Source organism: Hyla sarda, chromosome 5 (genome assembly GCF_029499605.1).
Source record: "Hyla sarda isolate aHylSar1 chromosome 5, aHylSar1.hap1, whole genome shotgun sequence".
NCBI lineage: Eukaryota > Metazoa > Chordata > Amphibia > Anura > Hylidae > Hyla > Hyla sarda.
In genome coordinates, this window is record NC_079193.1 from 105,335,893 (window position 1) to 105,356,043 (window position 20,151).

The following is a 20,151-nucleotide window of genomic DNA, read 5'->3' on the forward strand; positions in this document are numbered from 1 at the left end:
GGGCTCATGTGGCCATGAGATATAGGTGCAACGTCTCCATTGCCTTGACCAGCCATTGTTTCCAACACTTTTCGCCAAGGCAAACCATGTGAAGAACAGTGTGACACCGCCATGCCCTGCACACATGGTATGCTGAATGGCCATTGAGCAATACTCTTCCTGACATACTTATTGCATATATGAGGGGAGTACAATACGCTTCACTACACTTAAAACAGTATTTGTCTAGAACAGCAGCAGGTGTATACTATTAGCTGTCCTTTCACAGTATCTAGGCCCTTGACAGATTAACAAGTACAAACTAGTACACTACTTAGATGTAGGTATGCGGTATGCACTGATGAGGGCAGAAAAATGAGCTACACTACACATCAAAAACTCAGTTTTTTTGTAAAACACCAGCCGGTGAGTACTAGTACTTGGACTTTCACAGTATGCAGGCCCATGACAGATTAACAGGTACAAAATGGTACACTACTAAGATGTACATATGCGGTATGCACTGATGAGGGCAGAAAAATGCACTACAATACGCATTAAAAACTCTGTATTTTTGTAAAACACCAGCCGGTGATTACTTTTGGCTGTCCTTTCACAGTATGTAGGCCCTTGAGAGATTAACAGGTACAAAATAGAATATTATTTAGATGTATGTATGCGGTATGCACTTAGGAGGGCAGAAAAATGCGCTACAATGAGCCTAAAAACTCTGTAAGTTTTGTAAAACACCAGCCGGTGAGTACTATTGCTTGGACTTTCACAGTATGTAGGCCCTTGACAGATTAACAGATACAAAATGGTACACTACTTAGATGTATGTATGCGGTATGCACTGATGAGGGCAGAAAAATGCGCTACAATACGCATTATAAACTCTGTATTTCTGTAAAACAGCAGCCGGTGAGTACTATTGCTTGGACTTTCACAGTATGTAGGCCCTTGACAGATTAACAGGTACAAAATGGTAGACTACTTAGATGTAGGTATGTGGTATGCACGCATGAGGGCAGAAAAATGCACTACAGTACACTTGTAAAACGTATTTTCATGAAACAACAGCCAGTGATTAGTTTTCCCTGGCTTTTCACTGTATGTAGGCTTGTTACAGATTAACAGGTACAAAAAAGTGCACTACTTAAATGTAGGTATGTGGTTTGCACATATGAGGGCAGAAAAATGAACTACAGTACACTTGGAAAATGTATTTTCCTAAAACACCAGCCGGTGATTACTTTTGCCTGAACTTTCCCAGTATCTAGACTTGTTGCAGATACAAAATAGTAGACTGCTTTGATGTAGGTATGTTGTATGCACGTATGAGGGCAGACAAATGCACTACAGTCCGCTGAAAAAAACATATTTTTGCACAGCAGCAGGACATAACAGTGCAGTACCACAAAAAAAGGTGATTAAACCCTAAATTGCACTCTGCCACAGAGTGTTAAGAATGGTGTGAACTGGTTTTTATACCGTCTACAGACTAATATAAGCAGCAGATGATTTCTTGTGGAAAAAATACCCAGAATTGCGTTGAAAAATCATTCCTGACTCCTGTGATAAGGTTCATGAAGTTCAGGCAGCTTCTTGATATATATGAGGCAACCACAAGCTATCTGCCCCTCTCTGATGAAATGCTAAATGAAGTGACTGGGAGCTTAATGGCTGGTGTCAAAATCCTTCTCAGTGACAAGAAGCAAAGCACTGCACTGCTCTCTGTCCACAACGCTGATGTAACTAGCAGTTGGCAGTGGAACGCTGCGGTATAATCAATTCAGCATCTCTCTGTAGCACACAGAGACACGCAGTCCGTGCTCTCTCTCTGCAGTGTATATGGCATGAAATGAGCAGCCGCAAAATGTCTGCCGATTATATAGGGCTGTGACATGGGGGTCAAAGAATTCTGATAGGCTGCATCCTGCATGTGATTCAGGGTCATCACGCCTACCTCGCTTCCCGCCTTCCCAGCATCCCCTGCCCCATGTAATGACATGTGGATCCGCCATTTTAGGTGTCCTGGAGCCTGGAATGCTGTAAAATGGAGTTTAAAGGAGTAGTCCAGTGGTGAACCCAGTGGTGAACAACTTATCCCCTATCCTAAGGATAGGGGATAAGTTGAGATTGCGGGGGGTCCGACTGCTGGGGCCCCATGCGATCTCCTGTACGGAGCCCCGACAGCCCGCGGGAAGGGGGCGTGTTGATCTCCGCACGAAGCGGCGGCCGACACGCCCCCTCAATGCAACTCTGTGGCAGAGCCGAAGCGCTGCCTTCGCCAATCTGCGGCTCTGCCATAGAGATGTATTGAGGGGGCGTGTCGGCCGCCGCTTCGTGCGGAGGTCGACACCCGCTATCTGGCCGGAGAGCCTGGCCCCCGTACAGAGAGATCGCAGGGGGCCCCAGTGGTCGGACCCCCCGCAATCTCAAATAGGGGATACGTTTTTCCCCACTGGACTACCCCTTTAATGAAGCGATTCTAATGAATCCTGAAATTCGTAACGAATTCGGGTTCGTTTGCTTCGATTCGCTCATCTCTAGTTATGGCTAGTGTTGAGCGGCATAGGCCATATTCGAATTTGCGATATTTCGCGAATTTATGGACGGATATTCGTCATATATTCGCTAAATTCGCATATTCATCATATTCGCGTTTTATTTTCGCATATACGAAAATTTGCATATGCAAAAATTTGCATAAACGAAAAATCGCATATGCGAAAATTAGCATATGCGAAAAATTAGCACATGCGAAAATTCGTACGCCAGTCTCATACAGTAGTATTAGAGCCTTCTTTACACCACACAAGCTGGAAGCAGAGAGGGATGATCACTGTGATGTGTACTGTGGAAAAAAAAACAACGAATATTCAGTGCTATATTCGCGAATAAAATTTACATTTTGAATATATGCGAGCAACACTAGTTATGGCTATCAGACTTTTACTGATTGCTCTTCCTCTACAGGCCATGGGGTTGAATAAATGCTTGCCAACAGAACTACCTAAAGTAAAGGTACACTATTACATCCTGAATAATGTACCCTTGACTCCATAGTAATATGAAGGAGCAAGTCTTCTGAACTTTTTTGTTAACAAATGTACTTCCCTGTAGACTTATATTGCTGCCTCTCCTTATTCCTAGTATGCATATATGTGCTTCTTCTTTCTTCTCCATACTATCTGGATATGTCTATGTCAGCACAATACAGCTACATATCTCTCTTCAATTTCTCCCATAAGGTAATCCTTAATGTACAATATTGGTGTCTATAGTAGATAGGCTCCTGCTTCATCATATAGAATAATAAAACACTTTTTAATTCAATAAATATTTTATTTAGTTTGCAAAGGTACAAAGGATTTAAAACTTGAGTGGGCTTCCACCAGAGTTATGGTGGTATAAATCTGGAGTCATCACAGGTCAATATGACCTAATAGTGTCAGACTTGTAATCTACACTGTAACTGGCAAGGTAAGAAAGCTGTGCAACCATGGAGAATGTTTCTGTCACGTATTGGCAGGGAACAGTGAAGCTCTAACTCAACAGGTACGCTAAGACACACACAGTCAAATCGAAGTCAAACTAGCCAAGGTCGGTACCAGGAAATAGCGAAATACAGGAAAGCAGAGCAAGAGAAGAGTAAAGGGAAAAGCAAAAGATCAATATGCAAGTAGGTATCCAGTAAGCAGGACGTGTCAGCTAAGGTATAACCATTCACGGAGGCTGGACTGATCACTGCTCCTAGCTTATATAGGTAGGTGATCAGTGATACACCTTTTTGATAGGTAGCAGAGCTGAGAACCACACCTAGATAACACAGGTGAGCTCCCAGCAGCTCCAGCCCAACTAGTGTTATTTAACTCTTTGTGTACGGCCAGAGACAGACTTTACAGTATCAGGAGACCAAATGGAGTGACACAGTGTGGAAATATTAGTGTTTTTATGTGACAAAGATCCACTGACGCATGAAAGCCATTGTGACGTTTCAATTAATTAAATTTTGTAAGATTCATTTCCTAAAGCATTATTAGTTACATAAGTACATAGTTGAAAAATGGTTGAAAAAAGACATACTGTATGTCCATTAAGTTCAACCAAGAAGGTGAAGGTAAGAGGTATGGTTGTATGAAGGGTAGGTGGATGTGATTCTATATTTATGCATGTGCATTTATGTTTATTTGTTCTAAGAATGTATCTAACCCTGATTTCACCTGTTGAAGATGGAGGGCGTATGGATATGCCCTTGCGTCCCATCATTCTTATTTTCCGGGCGATTAGGTCACCAGAGACCTGATTGGCCCGGATCGACGCAAATCGACGGTCTGAATTGACTGGCATGGGGGGTCTCAGGACCGGCGAGCGGCGGTGATCGGACCGGGATGACTGCTGATATCTATCAGCCGGCATCCCGTGGAAATGCCTAGAGGGGTCCTGAGACCCCCCATGCCAGTCAATTCAGACCGTCGATTTGTGGTGATCTGGGCCAATCGGGTCTCTGGTGACCCGTTCGCCCAGAAAATTAGAATGATCGGAGCTGTCAGAGACAGCTCCGACAATCCTAAAGGATAGGAGCGAGATGGCAGTGTTGCCACCCCCTCCTATCCCCTGACATTGGTCGGTCAGTACGACAACCAATGGGAGTTCGGGACGGGGGGGATTTAGAGTTAATTTCCTCCGCTCTGCCCACCTATCGAAGTCCAGGAAGAGCGGAGGGAACACGGGCGGCAAGGATAGAGCATGGCTGGCTTACCTGGACCGGCGGCGGCATCCTGGAGCAGTGTGGGCATTCGGCGTAAGCAGGAGGAGTGTTGCCGGAAAGTGTGGCGGTGGAGGAGGCTGCAGTGAAGATCACCGGTAAGTGATGTTCCCTGTGGCCTTCTAAAAGTTGCAAAACTACAACTCCCAGCATGCCCAGACAGCCTTTGACTGTCTGGGCATGTTGGGAGTTGTAGTTTTGCAACATCTGGAGGGCCAAAGTTTGGAGACCACTGTGTAGTGGTCTCTAAACTGTGGTCCTCCAGATTTTACAAAACTACAATTCCCAGCATGCCCAGACAGTCAGGGATGCTGGGCGTGTAGTTCTGCAATATCTGGCCCTTTATATGTTGCAGAACTACAACTCTCAGCATGCCTGGACAGGCTGCAGTGAAGATCGCCGGTAAGAGATCTTCCCTGTGGCCTTCTAAAAGTTGCAAAACAGCCTTTGACTGTCTGGGCATGCTGGGAGTTGTAGTTTTGCAACATCTGAAGCGGCACAGTTTGGAGACCACTATACGGTGGTCTCCAAACTGTAGCCCTCCATATTTTGCAAAACTACAATTTCCAGCATGCCCAGACAGTCAGGGATGCTGGGCGTGTAGTTCTGCAATATCTGGCCCTTCATATGTTGCAGAACTACAACTCTCAGCATGCCTGGACAGTCTGGGCATGCTTGGAGTTGTAGTTTTGCAACATCTGGAGGGCTACAGTTTGGAGACCATTACTTAGAGGTCTCCAAACAGTTCTTCCCCACTTGTTGCAAAACTACAACTCTGAAGGGCCAGATATTGCAGAACTACACCGCCCAGCATCCCTTACTGTCTGGGCATGCTGGGAATTGTAGTTTTGCAACAGCTGTAGGCACACTGGTTCGGAAACACTGAGCTAGAGTCTGTTTCCTAACTCAGTGATTCCAACCCGTGTGCCTCCAGCTGTTGCAAAACTACAACTCCCAGAATGCACTGACAGACCGTAAATGCTGGGAGTTGTAGTTTTGCAACAGCTGGAGGTAAACGGGTTGGAATCACTTAGCTAGAGTCTTTTTCTTAACTCAGTGGTTCCCCACCAGTGTGCCTACAGCTATTGCAAAACTACAACTCCCAGCATGTACGGTCTGTCAGTGCATTCTGGGAGTTGTAGTTTTGCCACAGCTGAAGGTTTGGGGTGCCCCCCCCCCATGTGAATGTACAGGGTACATTCACACAGGCGGGTTTACAGTGGGTTTCCTTCTACAAGTTTGGGCTGCGGCAAATATTCCACCGCAGCTCAAACTTCCAGCGGAAAACTCACTGTGAACCCCCGCCCATGTGAACGTACCCTAAAAACACTACCCTACCAAATAATAAAAAGTAAAACACTACATATACACTCCCTGACACCCCCCCCCCCCCCCAATAAATATGAAAAACGTCTCATACGGCAGTGTTTCCTAAACGGAGCCTCCAGCTGTTGCAAAACAACATCTCCCTGTATTGCCGGACAGCCATAGACTGTCCTGGCAGGCTTGGAGTCTTGCAACAGCTGGAGGCAATCTGTTTGGGAAACATTGCTGTAGGGTTTTGGAGGAGGCAAGCCCCATCCTTGTATCCGATTCCATCCCTATTGCTAATTCCTCATTTAGGCCTCAAATGCGCATAGCCCTCTCTTACTTCAGAGCCCTGTTGTATTTCAAGGCAACAGTTTAGAGCCACATATGGGGTATTTCCGTACTCTGGAGAAATTGTGTTCCAAATTTTGGGGGGATTTTTCTCCTTTTACCCCTTATGAAAAGGTAAAGTTGGGGGCTACACCAGCATGTTAGTGTAACTTTTACACTAACATGCTGGTGTTGCCCCATACTTTTCATTTTCACAAAAGATAAAAGGAGAAAAATACCCCCCAAATTTCTAATGCAATTTCTTTCGAGTACTGAAATATCCCATATGTGGAAGTAAAATGCTATGCGGACGAACTACATGGCTCAGGAGTGAGAGCGCACTATGTACATTTGAGGTCTAAATTGGTGATGTGCACAGGGGTGGCTGATCATTACAGCGGTTCTGACATGAACGCAAAAAATAACCACCCAGATGTGACCCCATTTTGGAAACTATATCCCCAAGGAATGTAACAAGGGGTATAGTGGGCCTTAACACCCCACAGGTCTTTGACACATTTTCATTAAAGTTGGACATGAAAATTAAAAAAACATTTTTTCTGAGTATGGAAATACCCCATATGTGGATGTAAAGTGCTCTGCGGGCGAACAACAATGCTCAGAAGAGAAGGGGCGCCATTGGGCTTTTTGAGAGAGAATTAGGCTGGAATTGAAGGCTATGTGTGTTTACAAAGCCCCCACGGTGCCAGAACAGTGGAACCCGCCCCCCCACATGTGACACCATTTTGGAAACTACACCCCTCACGGAATCTTATAAAGGGTACAGTGAGTATTTACACCCCACAGATGTCTGGCAGATTTTTTTAACATTCATTCGTAAAAATGTGCACAGCCCACTGTTCCAAAGATCTGTCAAAAGCCAGTTGGGTGTAAATGCTCACTGCACCCCTTATTAAATTCTGTGAGGGGTGTAGTTTTCAAAATGGGGTCACATATGGGGGGGTTCCACTGTTCTGGCACCATGGGGGCTTTGTAAACGCACATACGCCATTCCAACCAAATTCTCTCTCCAAAAGCCCAATGGAGCCCCTTTTCTCCTGAGCATTGTAGTTCACCCGCAGTGCAATTTACATCCACATATGGGGTATTTCCATACTGAGAAGAAATGGAGTTAAAAATTTGGGGGGGCTTTTTCTCCTATTACCCCTTGTGAAAATGAAAAATTCGGGAACACCAGCATTTTATTGAAAAAAATAATGTTTTTTATTTTTACATCCCAATTTTATGAAAGTTTGTCAATCACCTCTGGGGTGCTAAAGCTCACTGTACCCCTTGTTACGTTCCTTAAGGGGTGTAGTTTCCAAAATAGTATGCCATGTGTTTTTTTTTTATTTTTTTACTGTTCTGGCATCATACTTGCTTACTAAATGTCACATGTCAACCAAAAACCATTTCAGCAAAATTCGCTCTCCAAACATGCAGGAAAATTTATACGTTTAAAATGGTAATCTTCTGACCCCTATAACTTTTTTATTTTTCAGTGTTCAGGGCGCTTTGAGGACTCATTTTTTGCGCCGTCATCTGAAGTTTTTAGCGGTACCATTTTTGTTCTGATCAGACTTTTTGATCACTTTTATTCACTTTTTTGTGGTATAAAAAGTGATCAAAAATGCGCTATTTTGGGCTTTGGAATTTTTTTGCGCGTACGCCATTGAACGAGCGGTTTAAAAAGTGGTATATTTTTATAATTCGGACATTTCCACACGCGGCGATACCACATATGTTTATTTTTATTATTATTTACATAATGTTTTTTTTTATTTTTGGAAATGCCGGGTGATTCAAACTTTTATTAGGGGAAGGGATAATTGAAAGGGTTAACGACTTTTTTACACTTTTCTTATGCAATATTATAGCTCCTATAGGGGGCTATAACATTGCATGTACTGATCTTTTACACTGATTGATCCATCTCCATAGGAATTGATCAATCAGTGTTTTCGGCGATTGAATGCTCAAGCCTGGATCTCAGGCTTGAAGCATTCATTCGGCGATCAGACAGCACAGGAGAAGGTAAGAAGACCTCCTCCTGTGCTACAGCTGTTTGGGATGCCGCGATTATACCGCGGCGATCCCGAACAGCTCCCTGAGCTAACCGGCACATTTTACTTTTGTTTTTAGCCGCGCGGCTCAGCTTTGAGCGTGTGGCTAAAGGGTTAATAGCGCGCGGCACAGCGATCAGTGCCGCGCGCTATTAGAGGCGGGTCCCGGCTTCACTATGAAGCCGGGCCCGCCGCGATATGATGCGGGGTCACCGTGTGACCCCGCGTTATATCGCAGGACCGGGACTCATGACGTACGCATACATCATGGGTCCTTAAGAGGTTAATAGACAGATGGCAGCGAGTGTCAGAAGTTAGACTCGCTGTGATCTGTCTATTAATGCAGGTACCACAGCTCCGAGCATGGAGCAGAGTGTGCTCCATGTTGGGAGTAGTAGTACTTGCAGTTAAGGACACATCACAGCGGATGTCACTACTGACACATGCTGCGATCATCCTGTCTATAACAGAGATGCAGAGCGGCTTTCTCCTGCGCTCGCATCTCTGCACTATGCTGCGGCCGGCCACTCACTCATTCATATTTCCCTCTGAGAGCGGTGATTGGCAGAAACCATCCGGCCAATCACCACTCTGGGTGGAAAATATGAATGAGTGATGTTTTCTTCACATCACTGGCCAGAGTATAGTGCAGAGATGCGAGCGCTTTATAGAGCCGCTCGCATCTCTGATATATTATGGATGATCGCATCGGGTGTCAGACTGACACCTGGGGTGATATGTCTTTAGTACAGGTACTACTGCTCCCATCATGGAACAGTCTTTTCCATGCTGGGAATAGTAGTACTACCTAAAAAATTTAAAAAATAGAGGGAAAAAAAGTGAAACACACACACTTTATTAAACGTTAATTAAAATGTAGTCATAAAAAACCTATATTTCGTTAAATACATTTTTTCCCATCCATCACTACTGCATCCTTTATTTATTTTTTGGTACCCAACTAATTTTGGGTAACAAAAAAAACAAAAAATGCCAAAGATGCCAAAAATGCAATTTCCACACAAATGAAAAAATGCCTGAGAAAACACCAGAAAAAACGCCAGATGCAGGACATTGCGCTGGCGTTTTTTCAGGCATTTTTTTCAACCCAAAAAACGCAGAACAAAAAAACATGTAGGAACTTAGCCTTATACAGATAATGTTCAATGTTAAAAATAAATAACATATCCTTAAGTTGATTTCCCAAGTTCTGGTTTTAATGTATATTAAAATAACTTTGTTTTTTTGTCTTCTGGTCTTACTTTTTTATTTTTTGCATTGTCCGGTGGAAACTATTTCTAAACCATTCTAATAGAACTAATTAATGATATCTATTGATAAAACTGCTTTTGTTTTGCACAGCTCTAAGGAAAGTTGTTGTCTAGTCGAGATATATAGTTGTAGACGAAAGGCAGCAAATAGGTTCCCTTTTCTCTCTCTTTAAGCATAAATTTTCTGTAAATGTTTTCTGTTCAATGTCCACAGGGTAGCAATTCACAGAGTAAAAATATGTCTTCCGGCTTTAGAGCCTAAAAATATTCTCCCAAATTGTTGAGAATAACCTAATGATTTAAGGGAGATACTTCAGTGAATTATGTTACTTAATACAATTCAGAACTAAGCATGCACAGATATTTTTTGTAGAAATACACAAAATGAAGTCATACCAATATAAATGTAGTTTCTAATTCCAGCAGCACAAGAATATTTTGTAATGTTTTCTATGAATTTATTTAATCCTTTGTGTATCATTGTATAGCATTTCTGCTTTATTAGCTCAATACAGAAATAACATAGATGTTACGTTATGCACTCTGACCGCACACGCTGGCCGTGAGCGCATGGTCCCCTTACCTGCTGCTGCCAACGGGGCTGGGACTCGCATCGCAGGACGCGCCCGCATGCGAGCCCCAGTCCGTCACTCTCCGGGTATTTCTCCTGCCTCCGACTCTCTGCTCTGCCGTGCTTGTCCTCGTCCCCTAGGGCACGCGCACGCCGGATCTTTAAGATTTAAAGGGCCAGTACGCTCATTAGTGTAATTCACCTGTGGCTCATTTATAAATTCCTCCACCCTCCTCACTCCCCTGCTGGATCTTTGTTGCCTTAGAGAAAGCGTTCCTCAGTATTGCCTTGCCGTGTATCTGATCCCTTGCTTTGTGACTTTGACCTTGTTCCTCTGCCGCCTGCCTACTGAACTCCTGCTACGCCTTGACTACGCTACTGTACCGCCTGCCATAACATTCTGCTATCCAGACTACGAGCTGCCTTATCCCTCCTGTGCCTCGCATCTCCTCAGCCGCCTGTGTGGTTGAGCCGTGCCATGGGTAGCGACCTCGGTGCCGCCTGCCACAGCAAGTCCATCCCACTTTGAGGCGGGCTCTGGTGAAAACCAGCGGCAACTTAGACTCCGCTCCCTTGTACGGTCAGAGTCATCTGCCACACAGGTCCAGCGGATCCACATCCACCGGTGTTCCTGTCTTCTGAAACATGAGTGTTACAGAAAGATCCGGCCATGGATCGCGCTGAGGTACCCCTGCGTAAAGTCGTGGATCTTCTCCTCCGTTGTGGTATGTCAGTTGCAGCAGTTGGCCCGACAGGCACAGCAATTTTCTCAACTTTCAGCCATGATGCAACAGCTTTTGGCCTTGCAACAGCAGCAGGTACCACAATCTGGCCCACTCCTGCACTCCAGCTCCTGCAGTGTCTTCTGGATCCCAGCAGCACCTGCCTTTACCTCCCAAGTATGATGGGGATTCCAAGTCATGCAGAGGCTTTATTACACAGTGCTCCATGCACTTGGAGCTCATGTCTGAACTTTTTCCGATAGAACGTATGATGGTGGCATTTGTCATTAGTCTACTGTCCGGAAAAGCCCTGGCTTGGGCTACACCCCTTTGGGACCATGGTGATCCAGTATCCTCCAATTTGTCGGCCTTCTTGGCCGAATTTCGCAGTGTCTTTGAGAAACCCGCACGTGCCTCTTCAGCTGAGACGGCGTTGCTGAACCCCTGTCAAGGGAATTCTACCGTTGGTGACTACACGGTTCAATTCCGCATTCTAGCCTCTGAACTTGCCTGGAATGAAGAGGCCTTGTGTGCCACATTCAAAAAGGACTGTCAAGCAGGATTAAAGATGCCCTTGCTGCACGTGATCCTCCATCTTCTTTGACAGAACTTATCCACTTGGCCACATGCATTGAAGTGCGTTTTGCTGAGAGACAACAGGAACTGCGCTTAGAGAGGGAACCTGCCCGCCTGACACCCGTGTTTCAATGTCCACTAGTGATGTTGCGAACATAACATTTTCGGAACCGGGCGAACCGCCATTGAATTCAATAGGCAGGCAAATTTTAAAACCCACAGGGACTCTTTCTGGCCACAGTAGTGATTTAAAAGTTGTTTCAAGGGGACTAACACCTGGACTGTGGCGTGCCGGAGTGGGATCCATGGCAAAACTCCCATGCAAAATTACATAGTTGATGCAGAGTCTGGTTTTAATCCATAAAGGGCATAAATCACCTATTATGCCTAAATGGTTTGGAATAACGTGCTTTAGCCCCCTTTAGGCAGCACATAGAGCGCCTTTTTAGGCATCACATAGTTAGATTCCCCCCTTTAGACAGCACATAGATTTCCCCCATATTAGGCAGCACATAGTTAGAGCCTCCCTTTAGGCAGCACATAGATTCCCCCATGTTAGGCAGCACATAGTTAGAGCCCCCCTTTAGGCAGCACATAGATTCCCCCATATTAGGCAGCACATAGTGGGATTTGAACTAAAGGCCCCGGCACTGCAAGTAAGCAGTGCTAACCTCTGAGCCACCATGCTACCCTTACCATACATCTAATATGCACGGTTACTAAAATGGACAGAGATGTTAGCAGAGAGTACCAGAAAAATTAGGCATGTACACATGGCTCAAAATTTTGGTATTGTTGCAGCCGCAGCTGTAGCAGCGCCCAGAAATATTGCGGCAGCATAAAAAGTGCAGCACCAGAGGCCAGAAAAATTAGGCATGTACACATGGCTGAAATATAAGAACAAGCGCATGTCCAAAAGTTCAGAAGACTCTACGATGCAGGATGGTGAAAATCACAGAGAAATCCTTTTCAAAATAAAATTTTTCATCAAATCAAGATGAAAGCAGCTTCTAGAAAAATTGCAGCAGCAGAAAAAGTGCAGCACCAGAGGCCAGAAAAATTAGGCATGTACACATGGCTGAAATATAAGAACAAGCGCATATCCAAGAGTCCAGAAGACTCTATAATGCAGGATGGAGAAACAGACAAAGAAATTATTTTCTAAATAAAAATTTTCATCAAATAAAGAAACAGAGTTCTTCCCTCTCTGTATTTTACTTTTGAAAATTTAAGTTAAAAAATCACACGCAACAAGCGTTCCTTTGTGTAATGGTTAGTACTCTTGAAAATTCAAGTTTAAATTATCATAAAGTCCAGAAGACTCTATAATGCAGGACAGTGGTGCGGTGTGTCTCTCCGCTTTGAGGCAAGTCAACACCAAGATGGCGTGACACTGCCGTATCCGGGATGTGGAATAGCACCTGTGGAGCTGGGGGGGGGGGGGGGGGTGGCTGTTGATGTGGAGCAAGACGCAGCAGTGGAAGAGGACTCGGCCAAGGAGGTTATGGAAGAGGATGGAGTAGGAGGAGTAGAGGAGGTAGCAGCAGGCAAGTCGTGGCGGTGTCACCAACTCCTCTGCAAAGCCACGCATTCCATGCTTGGCAGCCGTCACCAGGTTTACCCAATGCGCAGTGTGGGTGATATACCTGCCCTGACCATGCTTTGCAGACCAGGTATCAGTGGTCAGATGGACCCTTGCCCCCCTGGTGAGATGGACCATGCCAGACATGCCATAACTTCCTTTTGCACAATGGAGTAAAGGTTGGGGATTGCCTTTTGTGCAAAAAGAATTTCTGCCGGGTTCCTTCCACTGCGGTGTCGCAATGGCTACAAATTTTTTTAAAGGCCTCAGACTCCACCAGCTTGTATGGTAAAAGCTGGCGGGCTAGCAGTTCCAACAAGCCAGTTGTCAGACGCTGGGCTAGGGGGTGACTTTAAGAAATTGTCTTCTTGCGCTCAAACATCTCCGAGTCCTTGACAGACACCTGACTGTGGGCAGATGAGCAGGAACTGCTCAAGGCGAGAGACGGAGAGGCGGATGGTTGAGAGGGGGCAAGGAGGGCAGCAGTGGTTGACCTGGCTGAAGATGCTGGACCAGGAGGAGGATGGCGGCTTTGACTTTGTGTGCTGCTTGTACTGACGTGTTGATCCCGTAGGCGTTTGTGATGTGACATCATGTGCCTTTGCAAAGCAGTTGTGCCTAGGTGGGTGTTGGACTTCCCACGACTCAGTTTCTTCTGGCACAGGTTGCAAATGGCCTCGCTGTTGTCAGAGGCAGACCCACAAAAAAAATGCCGCACTGCTTAGCTCTGCGATGACGGCATTCTGGTGGTGGCGGACTGTGCCACTAGCTCCTTGCGACGACCTCCCCCTGCTTCCAACTCGTCTCCTCCTCCTCTCTGTCTCCCCATCTGAACATTCCCCCTATTCTTCTCTTCTAGCAGGCACCCACGTGGCATCCACGGACACATCGTCATCATCAACACCTTCACCTCTATCTGACACCTCAAGAAAGGAAGCAGCAGCGGGTACAACATCATCATCACACCATACGTCCATGCATGTAATGTTGCCTGACTGAGACATATCCCTGTTAACCAAATCCTCTGGCAATAATGGTTGTGCATCACTCATGTCTTCAAACTGATGTGTAAATAACTCCTCTGACGGATCAAGTAAAGCTGCTGTGGTGCTAGTGTTGGTGGTTATGGCAGCCGGGCAAGTGGTAGCATGAGAGGTGCCCGAAGCTAAGCTAGAGGAGGAGAAGGACGGTGCGTCAAGGTTCCGAGCGGAAGCTTTAGTAGTAGATTGGGTGTCTTGTCCAGTCAACTAAGTCCTCAGAACTTTGGGGGTTCAGGGTACGTGGTACTCTGAACACTGGCCATTCTAGGGCCAAAGGGAATCCCAGCACCACGACGGCCCCTGCGGGGTGGCCTTCCTCTGCCTGTCATTTTTTGGGTTAATTTTACACAAGTGTCACACGTAATTTGATTTGCACTAGGGTGACACAATTTGCCCTGCAGGCAAGAAAAATGGCAACTGTGACGTGAACTAACAGTGACGACTGATTTTAACAGCCAAAAAGGGTATTTTTTTTTATTTGCACAACTGTCACACCTAATGTGATTTGCACTAGGGTCATAGGCGTGCACACGGGGCGGGCCGGGTGTGCCTGGGCACACCCTAATCAAGCCCAGGGGGGGGGGGGGGATCCGCGCCTGCTACCTAGCAGCCTGCAGGGGGCTCCTTGTCACATTCGGGACATCCCTGTGTCCCGAAAGATCTTTTCGGGACACAAGGATGTCCCGGTTACCTCTATCTCTGCTCACACAGCGCCTGCCACGTGGGCGGAACATTCACATCACTGCCACATTTCCCGGGCGGACTAGCTTTTCTCCTGCACACTACCTGATGTCTGTTTCCATGGTGAAGCAGAAGTGGCCGAATAGAAGAAGCAGGAAGATGGCGTAGGACGTGTCTGGGGCTAAATTCACTTTTCATCCCCTTGAGAACCGGACATTGAATTTTTTGGATAACAGAAGCAGCCGGGAGCTGCTAACCAAGTGGTAACTAATAGTGTGTGCCCTTCTGCTCCCCACCATGTGTATAGCAGTGTTTTCCAAGCAGGGTACCTCCAGCTGTTGCAAAACTACAACTCCCAGCATGCACGGACGGCCTTCGGCTGTCCAGGCATGCTGGGATTTGTAGTTTTGCAACAGCTGGAGGCACTCTGCTTGGAAAACACCAGTGTATAGTCTATAACAGCCATTGTGGTTAACCCTTTAATGACCAGTGCTGCCTTTCATCCTATATACCAAGGGGTGTCCAACCTGCGGCTCTCCAACTGTTGCAAACATAGGCATACCCTAATAAAGCCCAGGGGGGGATCCGCGTCTGCCACTGAACAGCCGGCACGGGGCCCCCGTTACATTCCCCTGTTACAAAGATCTTTTCGGGACATAAGGATGTCCCTGTTACCTTTCTGTGGCGGCCCCCGCGTTAACTTTAAAAACGCAGGGGCTGCCGGGAGGTAGTGCACGCAGGGATGTCACTGATGTCCCATGCGTGCGCCCATTGCAACGGAGGAGCGGAGCATCGACGAGGAGAACGAGCTGGCAGCACCTCATCTTCAGTGTTCCGACCACCGCTCCTCCAGTCCCGGGACCTACTGCTATGGTCTATAGGCCGGACCGGAGGAGCGGTGGTCGGAACACTGAAGTGGGGCAGTACATAGGCATACAGCCTCCAGCCATACACTGTATATGGCTGAAGGCTGTATATCTGTGGGGAAACTATACTGCACCTAATGTGGGGGAACTACACTGCAAACCTAAAGTGGGAAACTATACTGCACCTAATGTGGGAAACTATACTGCACCTAATATGGGGGAACTATACTACACCTAATGTGGGGGAACTATACTGCCAGCCTAATGTGGGGGAATTGTACTGCACCTAATGTGGGGGAACTGTACTGCACCTAATGTTTGGGAACTATACTGCACCTAATGTGGGGGAACTGTACTGCACCTAATGTGGGGGAACTATACTGCACCTAATGTGGGGGAACTATACTGCACCTAATGTGGGGGAACTACACTGAAAACCTAATGTGGGAAACTATACTGCACCTAATGTGGGAAACTATACTGCACCTAATTTGGGGGAACTATACTGCACCTAATGTGGGGGAACTATACTGCCAGCCTAATGTGGGGGAACTGTACTGCACCTAATGTGGGGGAACTGTACTGCACCTAATGTTTGGGAACTATACTGCACCTAATGTGGGGGAACTGTACTGCACCTAATGTGGGGGAACTATACTGCACCTAATGTGGGGGAACTATACTGCACCTAATGTGGGGGAACTATACTGCACCTAATGTGGGGGAACTGTACTGCACCTAATGTGGGGGAACTGTACTGCACCTAATGTGGAGAAACTATACTGCACCTAATGTGGGGGAACTATACTGCACCTAATGTGGGGGAACTGTACTGCACCTAATGTGGGGGAAGTATACTGCACCTAATGTGGGGGAAGTATACTGTACCTAATGTGGGGGAACTATACTGCACCTAATGTGGTGGAGCTATACTGCACCTAGTGTGGGGAGCTATACTGCCAACCTAATGTGGAGAACCACTGCACCTTATGTGGGGGAACTATACTGCACCTAATGTGGGGGAACTATACTGCACCTTATGTGGGGGAACTATACTGCACCTAATGTGGGGGAACTATACTGCACCTAATGTGGGGGAACTGTACTACACCTAATGTGGGGGAACTGTGCTGCACCTAATGTGGGGGAACTGTGCTGCACCTAATGTGGGGGAACTGTACTACACTTAATGTGGGGGAACTATACTGCACCTAATGTGGGGGAACTGTACTACACCTAATGTGGGGGAACTGTGCTGCACCTAATGTGGGGGAACTGTACTACACCTAATGTGGGGGAACTGCACTGCACCTAATGTGGGGGAACTGTACTGCACCTAATGTGCGGGGAACTGCACTGCACCTAATGTGGGGGAACTGCACTGCACCTAATGTGGGGGAACTGCACTGCACCTAATATGGGGGAACTGTACTGGACCTAATGTTGGGGAACTGTACTGCCAACCTAATGTGGGGGAACTGTACTGCCAACCTAATGTGGAGGAACTGTACCGCCAACCTAATGTGGGGGAACTGTACTGGCAACCTAATTTTGGGGGAACTATACTGCCAACCTAATGTGGGGGAACTATACTGCCAAACTAATGTGCAGGGACTTTTATGTTTATGTATGTGTGCATGCAAGCAAGAGTGTATTTGTGTGTGTGTATGTGTGCATGCGCGCAGCGTGAGTTTGTGCATTAGGGTGCAAACCCTAATGCATTAGGCTGCGCACGCCTATGACTAGGGTGACACAATTTGCCCTGCAGGCAGGAAAAATGGCAACTGTGACGTGAACTAACAGTGACGGCTGATTTTATTTAACAGCAAAAAAAGGTATTTTTTTTTAATTTGCGCAACTGTCACACCTAATGTGATTTGCACTAGTGTAACAATGAGCAAAAAAACTTGCCAGCGGAGTTCCCCTTTTATGCAGTGGTCCCCAACCAGGGTGCCTCCAGCTGTTGCAAAACACACGGACTGATATATTTCAGCCCTTTGAATACTGTAGTAGTTAGTTGCTTTAAAGAAAAAAAGCTTGCCAGCGGAGTTCCCCTTTTAAGCAGCGGTCCCCAACCAGGGTACCTACAGCTGTTGCAAAACACACGGACTGATATCTTTCAGCCCTTTGAATACTGTAGTAGTTAGTTGCTTGAAGGAACTTAAGTTTGATTCTGGAGTACCCCTTTTAACCAGCGCTTCCCTCCCAACCAGGGTGCCTCCAGCTGTTGCAAGACTAACGGACTGATATCTTTCAGCCCTTTGAATACTGTAGTAGTTAGTTACTTTAAAGAAAAAAAGCTTGCCAGCGGAGTTCCCCTTTTAAGCAGTGGTCCCCAACCAGGGTACCTACAGCTGTTGCAAAACACACGGACTGATATCTTTCAGCCCTTTGAATACTGTAGTAGTTAGTTGCTTGAAGGAACTTAAGTTTGATTCTGGAGTACCCCTTTTAACCAGCGGTTCCCTCCCAACCAGGACTGATATCTTTCAGCCCTGAAAAGGGCTTTTTTGGGTGGGTCCTTAAAGCAGATGTTACACTAGTGCTTTAGGAGTAAACTGGACCCTGAATACACCACCTAGCAGCAACCTATACAGCAGGAGCAGCTTCTCTAACCCTCCACTTCCTAAGCCTGCAGCATGCTGAATGAGGCTAAAATGGCGTCCGTGCAAGAGGTAGGAGGGTCTGGAAGGGAGGGACTGATGCTGATTGGCTGTAATGTGTCTGCTTACTCTGACTCACAGGGTCAAAGTTTACTGCAATGTTAAAGTATAGGGGCGGATCGAACTTCACATATGTTCGCTCGGCGATGCGAACGCGAACATGCAAAATTCGCCAGGAACATCTCTAATGTCCACCTCTTCAGTTTCCTGCGCCTCTTGCCGAAGAGGCTATACAAGGAGATCGTTATCGTCTTACGCAAAAGGAGAGGTCACAACGACGCAATGAGAATTTGTGTTTGTATTGTGCTAGCCCGGAGCACATTCTTAAGGACTGTACAGTTCGCCCTCACCTAGGGTAAGTGGGAGAGGTGTCCCTGGGTGTGAAAACTACCACTCCACGCTTAACTATTCCTGTACAAGTCTTCGCTTCAGCCAAGTTTTCCTTCAGCGCTACAGCATTTTTGGATTCTGGATCAGCAGGTGACTTTATTGATGCGGCTTTAGTCCACAAGTATCATCTTCCCCTTATTCGGCTTGTTCATCTCCTCTGTTAATGGACAAAATCTGGACTGTAAGGTTCACTTTCGTACTAAATCTCTCGTCATGCAAGTGGGAGTATTGCATAAAGAAAAGATTGAATTCTATGTTCTGCCACACTGTACTTCTGAGATACTTCTGAGATTCTTGGCCTTCCTTGGCTGCAATGCTATTCCCCGCAACTGGATTGGAGAACTGGAGAAATAATCCTGTCAAGATTTTTGCCTCCAACCAGTTCTGCGTTAAGTTGTTTCTTGTCTTCCTCCTTTACCTGGCCTGCCACCACCTTTCCAAGATTTCTCTGATGTTTTCTGCAAGAAACAGGCTAAGTCTCTGCCTTCACATCGTCCTTACGACTGCCCTATTGATCTTCTGCCTGGTACAACTCCTCCTCGAGGAAGGATATACCCACTATCAGTTCCTGAGACCAAAGCCATGGCTGAGTATATCCAGGAGAATCTCCAAAAGGGTGTTATCTGTAAGTCCTCTTCTCCTGCTTTAGCAGGTTTCTTTTTTGTAGGGAAGAAGGATGGCTCACTCCGTCCATGTATTGACTACAGGGGACTAAACAAAATTACGGTCAAGAACCGTTACCCTCTACCTCTTATCTCAGAACTTTTTGACTGTCTACGTGGTGCCAAGGTCTTCTCCAAGTTCGACTTATGTGGTGCGTATAACCTCATTCGTATCCGCAAGGGAGATGAATGGAAAACGCCTTCAATACTCGTGATGGACATTTTGAGTATCTTGTAATGCCTTTTGGTCTCTGCAATGCTCCAGCTGTTTTTCAAGAGTTTGTCAATGATATCTTCCGTGATCTTCTCTATACCTGTGTTGTCGTATACCTAGTTGACATCTTGATCTTCTCTTCACACCTAGAGGAGCATCGTTCTCATGTTCAGCTGGTTCTACAGCGACTACGGAAGAATCATCTCTACGTCAAACTGAAGAAAAGCCTGTTCGAGAAATCTAGTCTTCCGTTCCTTGGCTATATTGTCTCTCATCAGGGCCTGCAGATGAATCCAGATAAGTTGTCAGCAGTATTGAATTGGCCTCGTCCATCAGGCCTACAAGCTATTCAACGCTTTCTGGGATTTGCTAACTATTATAGTAAGTTTATCCCACATTTTTCATCCTCGGTTGCTCCTATTGTGGCTCTCACTAAGAAGGCATCTAATACTAAATTTTGGC